Below are 17,986 nucleotides of genomic sequence, written 5' to 3'. Positions count from 1 at the left end.
ATGGAACAATTTAATATTCACACTTTATATTATATGCAAACAAGTCAAAATGGATCATAAAACTAAACATTAAATTCAAAACTATAAAACCTGGCATTTGTTTAGGCAAAATTTTCTTTTATAGCATAAACCAAAAGAGAGAAAATTTGATTTTATATATAGTGTAGAGAGTTTCATTATTTCCATATTTCCAGCATTGAAGAAAAGACAAATAACCAAATTAATTAAGATTTTAGAGAATATTGCATTTCAAAATAACCACTCATTTGGGATTTAATCATCAATCTCATGGTTTTTACTTTTATTTATAACTTCCTTCTTGACTAGATATAAACTCCTTGAGAGTCATCTTTAATACATCTTACTGATATGATTTATTAGGTGAAGGAATATATAAGTAGACTGCCTGGCATTTATCCATTTTTTTATTCCAGGATATCTCTCCGAAAAGCATAGATCACTGAAAAGATAGGAAGATAGGGATGAAGTTCTTATCAACAGATAGGAGATACGGGGAAAAATGAGAGCACAGTGTTCTACCTCCTCTGCAACATTTTTTCCTTTTGAAACAGTGATGCTCTGGCACAAGCAATGCCCAAGTGATGCTTGGGCTCTGTTTGAACTACCTGGCTCCTTTCGCTTCAGCAACCCAGGGTTATAAAAGATACTCAAAGGAATACTGAAACGTTTCAAGATGGTGATGGTGACTTGTCTTTTTGTTCGTATGCATATTGATCTCTTATAATTTTCCTTCTTCTGATTTCTGTCATAGTCCTTTAACATTATCTTCTAATACGAGTTGCTTACACAAAGAAATTTTGTCAGAGATCTTAGACTGACAAAATTTCTTTGTATTAGCAATTGACTATTAACTCTGGATTTTACAACGACAATGGAGAGAACACCCAGTTAGAAAAAATAACTAGTATTTACTGAACTTCATGCAAAGCCATTTATAAACTTTATCTTGCTAGTAAAATACTGAAGATTTAAGTATTATTTCAATTTTAAAGATGAGGCAGTTGAGCCTCAGTAATATTAAAGGAACTTGACCAAACTCAAAAAGAAAATAGGCAGCAGAGTTTTTATTTAAATTAAGATTGGTCCGAGTTCAGAGGCTATGCTTCTTTTGCTACTTCAGCCTACATCTGGGAGGATCAGGAACCTGGACTGGCTTCTCTGGCTCTGCCAAAGAATAGGGGCAAAGATGGTGTGTTAGTCGTCTATTACTGAAGAACCACTCACCCCTGAGCAGCTTAAAATAGTAGTAAATATTGATAATCTCACATAGGTGTTGTGGATTAGAAATTAGGGAGCTGCTGGGTTAAATAATACTCAACGGGGTTTTCATTCATGGAGGTGACTCAGTGACAACACAGACAGGCTAAACTGAAAGAAGATTTATTACTTTGATTTCCCAAGAGAAGTGGGGTAAGTCATTCCATGCAGGGCTACATGGAGAAGCTCCAGATTTAGTCAGGAGGCAGTAACAGGACAAGGAGAAAGTATGGTATGAAGCCTTTATTGTATTTCCTGTGGGAAAGGCAGGGGATACGTTTAGGATTGACTAGTAGAATAATGTCTGTGGGCTCTGGACTGTAGAGGTAATCTCTAGTCGTCTGGTACCTAGCCCTGGGTTGATTTAGGACAGAGGAAATGTTGGCTTGGGGTTTGAGAGTTACATGAAGGAGGTAGTTAAAGGGGAGGGAATTAGGGGTATGGACTCAGGATTGCTTGGTTTGCATATGAAATGTGTTCGTGTTTGCAGGCATGTTGTTTAGTATCGCTAGGAATTAGCTAGTCTCTCCCCAGCCAGCTAGGGCCCTCAAGATGCCAAAACATCAGAAAATATGAAAAGCATGACTAATATAGCAGCCTAGCCTGGGTGGTTCTAGCTTAAGGTCTCTCATGAGGTTGAGCAGGGCTGCACACTTGACTGGCATTGGAGGATGCACTTCCGAGATAGTTCACTCACATGATATAGTTATTGGCAGAAGACCTCAGTTCTCTTCTGTATTAGTTTTCTATTGCTGTAACAAATTACTACAGACTTAATGGCTTAAATCAACACAAATTTATTATCTCATAGCTTCCATGGGTCAGGATTCAGGATACAGGTTAGATTGGGTCCTCTGCTTAGTTTCTCTTCTGAAGCTGAAAATCAAGGTGTTGGCTGGGCTATGTTGTCATCTAGAGCTCAGGGTTTATCTCCAAGCACATCCAGGTTGTTTGCCAAATCGAGCTCCTATGGCTGTAGCAATGAGGTTCCTGTCTTCTTGCTGGATGTCAGTCAGAGATCTCTCTGAGCTCCTACAGGCTGTTTTCAGGTCCTAGCCACGTGGCCCTCTCACAACATGGCACTAACTCCTTCAAAGGCATCAGAAGAATCTCTCCACTGCCTGCTATGACAGGCTTAAATAACATGATATAATCATGGGAGTAACTACCCATTCACCTTTTCCATATTACATTTGGTCATGAGAGTAATATCCAAACATATTTCTATGTCTTGCCCACACTCAAGTGGAGGGGATCGCACAGGATGTGTACACCGGGGGTGGGAAGCTTGGAGGCCATCTTGGAATTCTGCTCATCACATTCCATTGACTTTTCACTGACACAGACTAAGTGGCTGGCTTGTCCCAGAGTAAGCAATCCAGGACAGTAAGCACAGAGGAAGTCTCACTGCCATTTGTGACCTACGCTCAAAATTCCTGTACTGTTACTTCAGCCACATTCTATTCTTTCAGAAGGTAGTCACTAAGTTTGTTCTGCTCTCCAGTAACAGAACAATTAGGCTCCATCTCTTGAGGGAAGCTTACAAAACATAAATTATGGATGTATTTCAGAACCACCACAGACGGCACTTAACATTTTTAGCTCTTTGTCTCATCATTTATGAAATGAAGGGTTTAAACCAGTTGGTTACTAAGAGTCTTGAAGTATATGTGTGTGCATGTTTATAGGTTTGTGTGTAAAGTAGCTTCATTCTTGTGCCTCCAGAAAGAATATTCATTGGTAAGGGAGTGACTCTTTCTAAGGAAAAATATATGTATTTTTAAATCCGTTGTCTTGAGTTCATATTAATGCTTTTTCCTTCAAAGTTAAGATTTTTTTTCTCATTTCTGTAATTGAATTAACAGATAAGAGCTCATATTAATGGTTTAAATGTGTGCATGTGGAGTGGAGAGGTTGTCACAACATACTTTGTGCCACATTTCAAACTGTCAAATTGTTGTTTCTCCTTTTTTTGTGGGAAGAGTTTTATAAATGACTTTTTCTTCTGAAATAATTGGTAGTGTAAATTTTGTCTATCTTTGTGAAAGAAAATGGGAAAAGAGAAAAAAAAATGTTTTAGTCATTCTGACTGCCCTAACGTACAGAGAAATGCAATAGTCCACGTCCAGTTCTCCCATCAAGAAATTTCTGTGGTTTATGGCATGTATTTCAGACCCATTACCTCATGGATTTAGTGGATCATGGATTAGCCAGCACGTATTTCAGGAACATTACCTCATGAAGAAAACATCTTTATTATAAGACACCCATGTTTCTGAAACATAATCTGACTTTGTAGTGGCTCCATGAGGCTGCCTAGAAATATACATTAATAAAAAGCCTTAATCATTAAGACACCTGATCTTAGAAAAAACAGTTTCTTATGGAGGGCCAAATGAGCTAATACTGTTTCTCTCTGACATTGTGTGAAATTAAATGGTGCTTTGCAATTCCAGAGTATATTTGCCAGAGGAAAATTTTCCATTGGAGAAAGCAATAGCCACTTTTTTTCTCCTTCGCAGAGTTTCTAAAGCAGCAGCAATCCAAAATGAACCTCAGAGATTATGGTCTCTTCAAGAGTCCATCTAACTATTACTTGATTTTAGCACTGTTTATTAAATAAGTTTAAATTACCAAGGATTTCCAGGTTCTTACGGGCTAACCAAAATTAAAGGGTAGAAGTCCAGGCACTTCCTCAGGGTGCCACCATCTCAAGGATACTAAAAGTTATAGCGGCACAGAAATACCACAAGAAATATAATGGACTCAAGAAGAAATCTGGATGAAATATTCTGAAAATTTCACCTGAGGTAGAGGTAGAAGAGTTATAATCATGTTGCGATTATCTAATTTTTAAACAATTTACTATTTGCCAGGAACTGTACTAAATACTTTATTTACATTATCAAAATCTTCATCATCCTATGAAAAAACTACTATTGTTATGTGAAAATGGGAAAAAAAAAATAAAGGTAGGTCTAGAGAAGTCAAGTAATTTGCCCAAGGTTACCTGGTGGGAAGTGGCAGAATTAAGGTATCACTCAGAGAAGGTTGACTCCAAAACCTCTACTTTTAAACATGGTACTAAGTCTGATGACTTCTATCGGCCAAAGCAAGTATGGTCAAGATCAAATACAATAGGGCAGGTAAGCCATGGCAAGGGTGGGGAGCAAACACAAGAATTGTGAACAAGCAATACCATTCGCCATGGGCTTCATTAGCTTGCTTATGATGTTTAAGTGACTTTATGGGCCTTGCTTCCAGAACAGGCAGTCATTCTTCAAATGGCATATATTACCTATTTTCTCTTCCAAAACTGTAATTTTTTGTTTACTAGGGCTTCTCTTATTCATTCATTCATTTAGTGGTTATTTAGTTGGTTCATACAGGATGTATTTCGTCCATATGAAGCCATACCATTGACTGCCAGTCGGGCATTCTCTATCTATTCTCTATCAGTTTCTCCACCACACACACACACACAATTCCTCTTCTCACTCTAATGATCCAGTGACTATTTGGGCAGAGTGTGCAATCTGCTTCTAATGCGAAGGCTTTTAATCTTATCATTTCAAAAGTTCAGAAAGTAAAGGCTTCTCTTTCCCCTAAGTAGGTCACACTAATGCCATCTTGTCTAAGAAGGCTTCCAGCTCCTCCTGAGTTCTGATGAATTGCCCCAGGCCCTTGAGCAAACTCTCCCTTAGCCCTCATCATACTGTACTGCATAGGCTCATTTTCTCACCTGTGTCCCCACCAAATTGTAAGTTCCCAAAGGGCAAGGACTTAATATATGCAGAATGTCTAGATTACTGTCCAGCACTCTTAAATAAATGTTAATTCTTCTTATTCTTATTGCTTCACAGTTATATCCCTAGCACCTAGCACATTTTTCTAGCACAAAGTGTGTGCTCAACATTTGCTTGTTGAACTGTTTCCTATTTGTGCCTTGAGACCAAGTGTGACCGATTTCCTTTTTTTAATGTGAAATCGGTGTTTTTATTTATTTATTGTCTTTCCCCCTCAGCCATATTAAGGTATTTCTGACATATAACATAGTGTATATTTAAGGTATACAGTGTGATGGTTTGATGCACATATATATTGTGAAATGATTGACACAATAAGGTTAGTTAACACATCCATCACATCACATAATTACAATTTCTAAGCAGGGTATAAGAACCAACAGTCTCATGGTCCACATTGGATCAGGACGTCACATATTGTATTATATCACATTTACCAACCACAAAAATCATGCTGATAAGTTTCATACTTCACAGATCAGAGAATAATAACTTCTTCAGGATTTGACAGCCTTGGATTGGAACCAAGGTGTACCCCCTAAATCTGAGCTTCTACCGAAGAGTCTACATACATATGATGGTTGTGAGAGTCAAGGCAGTCATAATAGTAAAAATAGGCGTGCATCACTCAATATGGGAACGTGAAAAAAGCTTTCCTCCTTGTTTATGATATGTAGCCTGCAGGACTTTTATTTTCTCTCCTTTATAATATTGGCATCCTCCTGATTTTAAAATAAATAATCATAGGTATGAACTCCAAAGTTATTTCCAACCCTAAGATTGGGTAATCCCCAAACACTATTTACCAGGCAGGAGCTTTGCCAATTTGATTTTCTAGTAAAGACAGAAAATTCTATTGCAAATTCACCCTGAGGTTTATAACCAGTAACTACTGGCAAGATTTAGGGAGACAAGCACATAAAATACATGCTCCGCAGCAAAGCACCCTCTTGAATTGCCTCCATATTTCCTAGCAAATGTACAGAGGGCTTTTATACCTGAAGTATATAAAACTGCGAGCCCAACTCATATGGTTCAGCACACCAGCACAACATGTGTTAAGATGTATTACCTTTACCTTGTATCATGTTTGCAATTTCCCATTGGATTAACATTCATTTTCAAGAATCCAGAAAGAAAAATCTCTAATGCTTAGAGTGATTTTTTTTTAGCGTACTGATGAAATAAAAGCTAAATGTACAATATTTTTTAGCAATATCGCTGAAAAATAATCATAAATTAATTGTGAGGATTGTAGTTTAAAAACCTGCATTGTCTTCTTTTATGAGAGGGGGTGGGGGCAGAGAGACCAGGAGGGAAGGAAAAAGAAGGAAAGAAAACATAAACCTTGAGATTTGAGTTTCAAGCTTGGGCTGTAGTCATACAATCTCATGTATTATTTTTCCTTAGTAGAACCTTGATTATGTTTGAACAGATCTTTAATAGCTTATTCTTATGTTAAATAGGATTCTTTGTATATGTTTTAGGTTATGTTCTTTTACCCCAAACACAAAATTACTTCTGCTAGATAACTATGAATAACTTTAATGAAATGCTTCCTGTTGCAAAGATTTGAAGGTCTGACACTGAAGAAGCAGGGTTTTCCCTTTCCCACTGAAGTGACTTTTTCACTTCTTGGGCTCTCGAATGGATGTGGAGAGCATTGCGATAAATTCAGTCTTGCTACAGAGAGACTACATGTGTATGTAAACTTCCTCACCTTTCCTTCCAGAGGCCCCTGGAGCAGATGTTTGCCTATTGATTTATGCTCCATTATATTTAGCTGTCACTTCACCCAGAATCCTCTGGAGAAAAAGTGGCAGTGGTTTAATGAAATACATGAATACTGCAGTGATGGGCAGGAAGTGAAGGCTTGTTTGAATCTCAACCTGTTATAGAAACGTAAAGTGTTTTTTTGTGTTAGGCATTACGTGAACAAAGTTCGAAGGTGGAATTAACGTTCAGAAGGGATTGTCTACGTGGATCCCTTCTGCCTCCCTCAACTCCCAATACACAGCCTTCCAGGGCACCCAGGAGGCCACAGACACCCACCGTGTTCTGACCCCCTTATGGAAACCTCCTCACAATTATGGCTTTCAGGTCAATCTGGGGTCTTGCTGCTTAAAAATGGTGGAAGCAAATTCTGTTGAGCATTCAATGGCTTCATTTTCCCCTTGACCCTTACCCTCCTTCCAAGAAAGCCAGTGCCTTTTAGCAACCAGCATTACAGGAGAGCACAGGGCTGAGCTACGTCTGGAGAAGCAGCCAGTTACCCATGGGCCATGGCAGAAAGTGTTCTGTCCCAACCTGTCCTTCACTCAGAACCATTGTGTTTGTGGAGATTTATGAAGTATCGTTTCATTTCATTTTCCATTCCAGTGGTTCTTCTTATACAGTACAAATTCTCCCTGGGATTAATTCTAATCTACCTGACCTTACAGAATAGGTTTCCCTTCTGATCGGAGAGACCCAGGCAGGATACAAATGCAGGCATCTGTTGTCTAGGAATTCTAGGTGAAAAAGAGAAAAAATTAAAGGGATAAAGGGAGTAAAAATGGGAGCCGGGAGCACCAAAGACACAATGGAAATGACTGCGTAGGACAAGCTCTTTTCTGTGATGTTGTGTCTCCATTCAGTTGCTCCAAACTCTTAATTCTAATTACTCTTGAACATCTCCCTATATGTGGACCTCTGCTCTCCACACATAATAGCATCCAAGAAAAAGCCCAACCTTTCTCCTTCATTCTTTATCTCAATGAACAAATAAAACTTTACTTATTCTGTTTCAGCATAAACTTTCTTTGCATTGTACAATATTATGGTAAACATTTATTGACATACATACTCACTTGGTTTTCATATAGTCCTTGCACATAGGAAGTATTCAGTCATTGTTAGTAAGACTGAATTACATTCAATTAAGCTTTGAAGCAATAACTCTTTTTTCCATTTTTCCATGCAAACTCTTCTCTTGGTTATGGAAACAAATAATTTCACGAGTCTGGGGAGGCTCCTTGGGCTCTGAGTGGCCCAGTGTGACACTGAGAACTCAAGGTCAGATCTGGGAAAGACTCTTCTTACCTTGAGATAGAGTAGGCATTCTGTAAACACTGGATCAGGACTTTAACACACTGTTTGGCCTGGGCTGGTCACCTTTCTCAGCCATTGTCCTTCACTTTTGTCTCAGTTTTGTCCAGAAAGAAACATGCTTCCCAATATTCATTCATTCAGGTTGAATTCATTCAGTTTTGATTCTACAATCATTTATTGAAAGTTTACTGTACTCCAAGCTTTTGCTAGACACTTCACTATGCTAAAGCAATTTAATGGGATTAGCAGATGCAAACTATTATATATAGAATGGATAAACAAGGAGGTTCTACTATATAGCACAGGGAACTGTATTCAGTGTCCCATGATAGACCATAATGGAAAACAATATGAAGAAGAATGTATATATATGTATAACTGAATCACTTGGTTGTGCAGCAGAAATTAACACAACATTGTAAATCAACTATACTTCAACAAAATAAATTTTAAAATAAAGCAATTTAATCTTCACAAAACCACTCTGAGATAGGTATTATTATACCATTTTACATCTGTGAATACTGGAGTTCAGAGAGGTTATATGAGTTGCTCAAAATTAAGCATCTAATAAGTGAACCAACTTCAGACTCACATCCAGATCTGCTGATACCATGTCCAACATTCTTTTTACGTTAAATCACAAGTGCTCATCCAAACAGATCAGGTTGTGTCCAGTCTGATTTGAGTACTCCCACCTGCTTATCATTTTCCAAAAGTTTGGCATTAACGGTTTGGACTAAATCTATCAGCTCAGATTTGAAGTGCTGCTTACCACTCTCTGGACAAATCATTCTGACAAATGTGGTCTAGTTCCATGAATGGACTCCAACACACTCTGTTTAAGTTCTGACTATGTTAAGGTGTATCCTTGTTGAAAAGAAATCACAATACACTCAAGACATCAAAATATTACTACAGTATAATAAAACATTTCAGGATACTTCTCTAAAAGAGAGAGGTACTGTGAGCCTGACTGAGGTAAAAGAAACATTTTATTTTATTTGAATCTATTTTTTAAGCTGATGTGTATGTCCTTGGAATGATGCCGATGTAGTGCTATCTTCACCTGCCTTATTAAATACTGATACCAGCCCAAGCATATCTTTATGTTTGTTTCTTTTGGGGAAAAAAAAAGCAAACCTCTTTTCCTATATCATTTGCAAATAAATTTACTTGAGACAGGGCAGAAACCAGAGCTGACTCTTAGACTTTTGACCCCGCATGAGAGAATAACACAGTATATTTAGTGAAGAAAATGGGTAGGGGAGCAGCAGTGGTAAAATACAGTGCTGACAGCTTGTCTTGATCAAGAATATTCTCCATGTGTGCCTTGCTGAAACGTTTCAAAGCGATTTTTTCCTCTATTCTGAAAGGTGTTAAGTATCTCAGAGTGCCAGAAACACATCATTCGCAGCCAATCCTAGTGAATTTTCTGCCAATATTGCATTTCTTCCTTCCTGCCTTTAAGGTATGAGGCTAACTGAGAGTTAAGGAAGTTGCACATCTCAAGACGGAAAGCTTGTATTTTTTTTTTTTTAACGTAGTTTATACGCCTTTAACAATTGCAAGAGTTCCCCATATACCTCTGGTTCTCATTGTTCACTTGTGAAGGCAAGCCGCTATAACTTTGGGAAGTGGTTTGATCACAGACATGCCCGACACCCATTTGGTAGACAATCAGAAGTCAGTGTTTGTGTTCTGTAGCCATTACAATTCCCATGGGTGGTTATTTATAGGAGTACAATGGAAGAATTTCAGGTGTTCTGTGAACAAATTAGGCATGTGAAATTAGCATTCAGAGGGGATAAAGAAACGCAAGAAGAGAGGCTGTATCTCTCTCACTCCACACCTCTTTCCAAAGCCCCAGAGAGTTCTGGGTTTTGAAAGATGAATAGGAGTTAATTACATTGAGAGGATGGAGTGGGGAAGAGTATAGAGAGGAAGCTAGAGAAGGCAGAATAAGACACAGAAAAGCTCTGAAGCTCCCAGAACAAAGTAAACCTATGTCCTACGTGCAGCAACTTTGCCTAAGGGGAAGGAAAATTATACTATCCATGTTCCCTGTTACAACTGATTACCTTGCTTGACCTGCCTCTTCCTTCCAACTGTTTCTTCAACAGTTTTTTGTTTTTGCTTTTGTGTTTGTTTTAGGAAAAGCTTCATGCCATGGCAAATAACACCCATCATGGTCTGCCCAGGTACAACCCTTTAGCCTCATCTGCTATCACCTCCTGTGTACTCCTCGCTCTCGGAATACTAAGTTACTTATAGCCACTTCCTCCCAACTCGCACACAGGTACACACCATGCTGCTCTGTATGCTCGTTCCTTTGCTCATGCTGTCCCCTTGCTGCATCAGCCTCTCTGTCTGGAAAATGCCCTGTTGATTTTTCAAATTCCTCCCCAGAGACCAAGTGCTCAGAGTAGTCTTTGGCAAACCTCAGAGTCTCAGACATAATCTTTCCTGTTCATTGTGATTTTTACATATGCTTCTGTTATTACAAATGCTTGTGAATATTGTGATTATAAATGTTTCCGTATCTTTTCTTGCACATGAGTGTGCCCTTCTGTATGTCAGGGGACCATGTTTGTTCACATGTTTACCTCTAGAGCCCAACATAGTCCTTGGTACAATAAAAATGTGGAACATTTTACTGTCTTAACTTATATTAAGTAGATCTTTACTGGGATAAATTTTAACTCTTGGGATCATATTTTTATGAAGATTTGGCTTCAACAGATTGTCACTGCACTTAGGATAAAGGGCCAAAGTCTCACTATCGTACAAAGGTCTGCCTGATGGGTGACCTTCCTTCTGCTCCGTGGTCCTCACTGTGCTTGTTCTTCATCCGTCTCCTTGGTCTATTAACTTCTATTCTTCCTTTAAAACTCATTAAATCACCACTTCCTCATTGATGCTTCCCCGCCATCCTCAAACAAGCCTATAACTTCTGGTAAATACTTCCAAACACCCAGTAATTTTCCATCAACTATCCTATATAGCTCTTATCATAGTTATAATTTAACATTTATTTGCATAATTATTTCATACGTTTATGTTTTCCTGACTATGGTCCATGAAGGTAAAAACTATGTTTTTCTTTCGTTTAAAAAATTATATTTTTTTAGAGCCTAGAACAATGCCTGGTACATAGTAGACACTCAATAAATATTTGTTGAATAAACATGATTGTTTTCATTTCCACATTTAAGTATCTTAAATAGTAAGTCAAGATGTATCCATTTTTTTCCTCTTTTGGGAAAATAATCTTGTACCCAGTAGAAACTTCAGATATTAGTCAACTCAAAGGCAAGAGAATGAATCAAATGGTCTATCCAATTGTATTATTTATTATCTGATTATTTTAAATGGGTTGTGGAGGCATATAATATGCAAATAAAAATGGCAGATGATAGAGATACAAAGGGTCAGGAAGGCCTGACTCCCATCTTCATGTTACCATAGTTTTATGAGGAGGCAGAAAACATACTGATTTAATCACAATGCGATGAGGATTAATATGTGGATCGTAAAAGATGTAACAGGGATACAGACGAAGGGGCAACTCAGGGCACACCAGGCTTAATGGATTAATCTCATCACACTTCTTGTTCCGCTTATAGTGGTCACCAAAAGAAGCTCAGGACTGTAGATCACCCCTCATCCCCTGAAATCTAATCCTATTACTCCAAACTTAGCCTTTTCTGACCACTTCTATCATTTCCCAAACTGTAAACTCAATTCACTGAGCTTCTGGAGCCCTAAGTCAGTCATGAGTAAAAATCCCATGTATCTTTCACCTCTTCTCTGAATATTCATTCCGTCTTCTTGCTCTGATACCTGCCTCTTTACAAAGCTTCTTTCCCTACAGCCTTTTCAAAGCTTCTCATGGTTTGTGTCCCATGTCACTCGTACCTGTGGGGTCTACTGGTGGGACAGGTGTCTTCCTTGCTGCTTGTTGCCACTTTCAGACCATTTTCATTCTCTCTTCTATGCAGTCACTCATCTTGGACTCTCCTGCCATCAGACAATACCCATTCCCCTACTTTGCAGACATATACTCCCTCTCAAGTTACTATACTTCAATCCTTGAAAAGTTGAGCTCCTTTCTCATTATCTTTATGTCCCACGTCTTGCCATCATACTTGGTGAGTTAAATATCCAGAGGTGACTCTTTTAGGCTGGCCTTTCATTCTTTGACTTCCAGATATCTGTCCTTCACCCACTCCCATCCATGCAGTCTCATGATCTTGCCTTGATTTTATCATGAATAATTGCAACTCCTTGTAATCTCAACCATGAACATCCCACTCAGTACACATGTGGTGACAAACTGGTGAGGAAGAAAGGAACAGTACTCTGTGTTCCCGTAAGAAGGGTCCTAGACCTCCATGACCTGTCAGGGAGGTTCACCCCAAGAACAGTCCGTTTGAGCTGAAGGCTAAAGAATGTGTACGTGTTTATTAAGTAGAGAAGGAAAAAAATCTATGTAGGGAAGTAAGGGAGAGGGGTTGCAGAGGGAACTCCCCACGTAGAAGGAAGACTATGTGTCAAAGCCCTGGGGGTAAGAGAAAGCACATCTAAAGAGCAGCAAATAAACAAAGAGTCGTGCAGTGTGCAGAGCTGAGACGCAAAGCCCTTGAGGGAAGGATTTTCACATCTAAGTTGCTCCTGGCAATGAATGCCTAATATTCCATTACTACCATCTTTTCTATTGGTATCAGGACCTCTGGCCTATTCCTGGATATAGCGACCATGAACTTGACCCAAGTCACTGCTAGTTTATACAGTCATAAGATGCCCCTTTCCTCAAATAAAACATTTTTAAGTTAGTATATTATGGATCACCCTCAACAGCTCTGTGCTGGGGTCACTTTCAACCTTGGGGATAGCCACCATGAGTTCTCACAAATGATCTTACCTTGGATATCAGGGCAGACAAAAGATGGGTGGTAGGATGCTTCTGGCTCTACTCTCCCACTGTCCAGTGGAGACTGGGCTTTGGAGAGCGGTAGACAGATGCCAACAGGGAGCACTGAGAGTATGTGGCAGCACAGGGCACAGCCATGCCCCGGCAAGCACTAGTGTGTGTGTCTGAGCATCCTCTCCCATATGTGTGCATGACCATGAGGGCCAGCGTGGGTTTATGCAGAAGCAGCTTCTCTCCTTCCCTTCCAGGACTTGGTTGGGAGGCTCAGAATCCCCACGTCACACAAATCACTCTATGTCTGCAAGGCGAATGGCTCTCTCTCGTGCAGTAGACGCGGGGAACACCCGTTTGTTGTGGCCTGGACTTGACTCTGGTCTCTGTCTTCATTCTCTGCTTTCTGTACTGAAGCTCCCTTCGTTTTGGCTCTTTGATAACTGCTGCCTTGATTTCGTGTCTGTTAGCTCTTTAATTCACTTTTGATCACTCTCCTTCCAACTGTAGAAGTTTTTAACACCACCACCCGGCTAACTGACCCAAAACAAAGTCTTTTGATCAGTCCTCCTCTTTGGGTGCCTGGCACACTAGGCTGAGTCATCTGTTTGACCAGAGAGACACCAATCAAGCAAATATATATTCATTTTTATGCCAATGTGAATAGCTTTGATTTTATCCTTCTTTGAAGCTGATGGTTAATATGATGTTTGAAGACATTTAGTTTGGTGTATAAGAAGTACTGTGACACTGTATTTTGATCAGTGTTCTTCAAACTCTTTTTTACTTCCTAGATATACATGTATGCAGTACACGAGTAAATTCCCATTGCCAGTTGCTGAAAATCATAAACTGCATTTTATGATTCCCTGAAAATGAAAAATGCATGGGTGTGTGAATGTTGCTAACCCATACTTCATCATTTTCAACAGTAAAGCTTTTGCTGCAGAAGTTTTTCCTAGGCAGATCGGTAGAGTTTTAACTTTCTATTCAAGAATATTGATTTAACAGAGGGGCAGAGAGTTTGGCATCTTTTGTCAGCTCTTTCCACTTGAAGACTGATCACTTATGGGCAGTGATCCCCCTGAGCCCAGCATGTCTGGACTTATTTATATAAGCAAACCCATTGTCAGAGGGTTGCAGCAGTAAATACAGTCTACTGTTTTGTTAATACAATTACTCTTGCCATCTCTACACAATCAAATTGAGCAGCAAGTTTAGATAATAACTGAAGTTTAAGAATATATCATTAAAAAGAATATATATGTGTATAACTGAATCACTTTGCTGTACACATGAAGCTAACACAACATTGTAATCAACTATACTTCAATAAAAAAAAGAAGAAAAAAAGGATCTGTCCTTACAAAGGACTTTTACCTAAATTATATACGATAGTATCATTGATCAACTTCATCTAAATGTTTGTCAAGCTGTACTTCACCTATTCTGATTTAAACTAAATGTGCTTTTAACAATATTTACCAGTCAGAGGTTCTAAAAAGAAAATTGACAGTCAGCATGAGAAAATGATTGTACTAAGATGTAAATCATACTATTTGATAATTTATGTTGTTTTGGTTTTCAGAATAGAAATAATTTTAATGAAATATTCATAAAGATTTCCCAGTTGATTCTTTGGGAAATGATTTGTTTCCAGAGTATTTTTTTTCTAGAGTTAAACCTATATACAAATAAAGATTCAGGAAAACAAACTAATATAATACACAATATGGAAAGGGACAAGTGTCTTAAAAATCCATTTGAATGGCTGAGTGATTCTGATAAGGCATACAAAGGGATGCCAAATTTTTTTCTGTGTTCAGATTAAAAACAAGTTGGGAATGAACAGTGGCTCACCATTTACCATGAAGTGTATCAAAACAATAAGAAACTCAGACAAGTAATGAAACATCATACTGCTTAATGTCACTTTCAGAAAAAAGATAAGCCACATTGGGAATTTTGCTCCTTGCTTGTGTATATCATGTTATATCACACAGTAAGAAATCTGCTGTGAATGCAATAACAGAGAAAGGCCACTTAAACCTATCTATTGTTGCAGGCATGTAACAAATGAACCTTTATTGTATCCTCCCTTCAAGCTGGTCCAGGAATAATAGTATATAGGAAGAGTGTGTCGATACTGATGGCACGTCATTTTTCTCCACTCAGAGTGGTAGGAGGGAAAATCTATTTCATAAATGTCTTTTAACAATATAGTAATATATCATAAGCCTCTTAGGCCAGATTGTCCTAGCGTGACACAAATAGGAATTAGTTGGCAAGTATCCTGTGAATTTTGATTTCACAAAAAGCTGATCTGGATGAATCAAGACAAAAAGTGAATTTGCCCTAAGCGAACTGAAGTCTAGGTACATTTATGAAGAGATTTACCTTTTCATTCTTTTGCTTCAGGCCAGGCTGTCCTTTGTGGAAGGAAGACGGCTTTCAGCATGGCTGGGACTGGTTATCTGTGTGGCCTTCGGTGAGTTACTTACTTTTTTGAGACTCAGTTTCCTCATGAATGAGGAAATAACTATCTTACAAGATTGTTTTGAAGCTCAGACATAACTTGTGATATTAATTTATGTTAATATACTAAAGGCACAAAATATTTAGATCTAGTAGCAAGTAAATATGAGAGAGATGAAACAGATATAGATGATAGATAGATGAATACATAAAGGAATAGAATCCAGAGGCTGTAGCATTTTTGTTACTGAAATTTTAAATATTTGATTCAGTTTGGAGTTTCAACCACAACTTACATACACAACTCAAGGGTATGATTTTATTAATATACACACGTACAGTTTTCTGCTTCAAATTACCTACTTTTTCAACCCAGGTTTGCATATGTGAGATATCCTTCCTGGAAAGCACACCTATACTTCAGGAAAGATAAGAGGTTTTAAAGGCAGCCCTCCCTGTGTGTCAATGAAAGGATAATTTTTAGCTAGTCCTAACTCTGTTCAAAACCTGAGGATTAACGGGCAAAGCTGTCCAGTGCGAGGTATGGCTTACAGTTTGCAGGCATTTGTGCAGTTAACTCCTCAAGATATTTCTTACGACTTTATATTGATAGGGACTGGCTGAATGTCAGTAAGTTATGTGGCATCTACTGAGGCTGTGTAAACAGCCAAATTATCCATATTCATTATTTACACTTTAAACCCCTTGAAAACTGACATTTGCATCGGTGTTTTTTCTCTGTCTTCCTTTCCCTTTATTTCTTTAACCTTCCTCGCTCCCCAATATCTCAAAAACTAAAACATGGTAATGCTGTCCCTTATTACTTCTCCAAGGGACATCCAGTCAACACATTTGAGCAGCAGGAAATCAGCCCAAATTCAGTATGTGGAATTTACCAACCAATGTGACCTTTGAAACCTGGACCAAGTTACTGCCATACTCAACACAATCAAATGGTTTCTTGAGCAAGAGTTGACTGTATTTGCATCTCACCACTGCATGTTCAGTCCAGTGGAAGGGCCTAACTCCAAGGTCTTGCCCTTTGAGATTGTACAGGCCCATGCACATGGACCAGACCTTACCTAGGTAATAAATGTCTAACATGCTAAAGACGTGGGACTTCCCAACACAAAATAGTGAGTGCAGTGGACAAAACCAAAGTCCACACAGGGTTTCTTTAACTATACCCTGAATTTACTGCAAGGGAGGAAAGTAATGAGTAATTTGCAATGAAAAAAAGGACATCCAGAATTTATCTTGGCCCATCACTAATTTTTACTACTGTTCAATACATCTTTTCTGAAAACAAGGTGGGTTTTTGTTTAGCTGGTGGGGGATATTATTAGGAAATGCAAGCCCCCCTCTCAAGAAACATAGGATGCTTCTGAGTACAGACTTTACTCTGGAGCTTATGCAGATGCTAAATCTTAAATAACTACTTTAAGGCACTTTTATTTTATCAATCTGTCTTAGATTTAAATGCCAAGACATTTTCATTCTATGTTAAAGAAAACAAAATGAAATTATATGAACACAAGTTTGCTATGTTTTTCTATGCTCCTGATAGCCTATGCCCCCAAATATTTTCCACATGAAAGAAACACTGGCATCCTTCTTTACCTGAGAACATGTCATTGGATGAATTTGTGGAATTACTGAAAGTGTACTGGTCACCAAATTTTACTGTTTGTTCTAGAATTTAAACTTTACAAATAGAAATGTAAATCTTGTACAAAAATTACTATCCAGGATACAGATATGTGACTTTTGCCTCAACTCTGTAATTGCCCCTATTTCTTAGACTGCACATCAATATCACTTTAAACATTAGTTTTTGGATGTCCTTCATAAAGAGCATCACACATTTAAAATATGATCTGCATCTTACGTACACACTGAATATAGGTCAATAACGAGTTAAGGAGAATGGGAGAAATGTACACTATGTAGTATCTGTAAATAGTTTTAGAAATGTCAACTCCTCTGGAGGTCATAAAAGAGAATAATGTAGTCTAAGCCATTGGGCATAACTATATCTTTTTGGATATGGAGGGAAAAAAGCCCTGATCAGTCATGAATCTATTTGATTTTATAGAACACTTAAAAATTGTCTTGACTGCTATAGAATTTTCAAAGGAAACTGACAATGGGTCTGCATTTGGATTTAAGAATGCTGGGATAGGTACTATGCTAGAATGCTAAAGAATGGTACCATCTAGGATGTTCTGACGTGGACTATAGATAGATTACTTACTACTCAGTATGACATTCTATCTTACTTGTTAAAGCCAGGTTTAATAAATTACTCATAGAACCATCCACGCTTTAATATTTGGTTAAACCCTCTTTGTTTAGAGAATCAGGAACATAAAGTTTGCTAAGCAATTTAATGAATGGCCCTCAATCATAAAAG

General features: G+C 38.2%; 1 long non-coding RNA gene across 1 annotated transcript in view; it reads left to right on the top strand.

Annotated features, from left to right (window-relative positions):
- Positions 1-17,986, top strand: part of LOC137231634 (uncharacterized) — a 208,166-nt gene that overhangs the window by 104,564 nt on the left and 85,616 nt on the right. The window contains exon 4 of the long non-coding RNA XR_010946699.1: positions 15,517-15,586. This is a non-coding gene — a long non-coding RNA (uncharacterized lncRNA). The remainder of the gene's footprint in view (positions 1-15,516; positions 15,587-17,986) is intronic.

Source organism: Pseudorca crassidens, chromosome 10 (assembly GCF_039906515.1).
Source record: "Pseudorca crassidens isolate mPseCra1 chromosome 10, mPseCra1.hap1, whole genome shotgun sequence".
Lineage (NCBI taxonomy): Eukaryota > Metazoa > Chordata > Mammalia > Artiodactyla > Delphinidae > Pseudorca > Pseudorca crassidens.
Note: the sequence above shows the minus strand (reverse complement) of the source record. Positions and strands in the feature narration are given on the sequence as shown.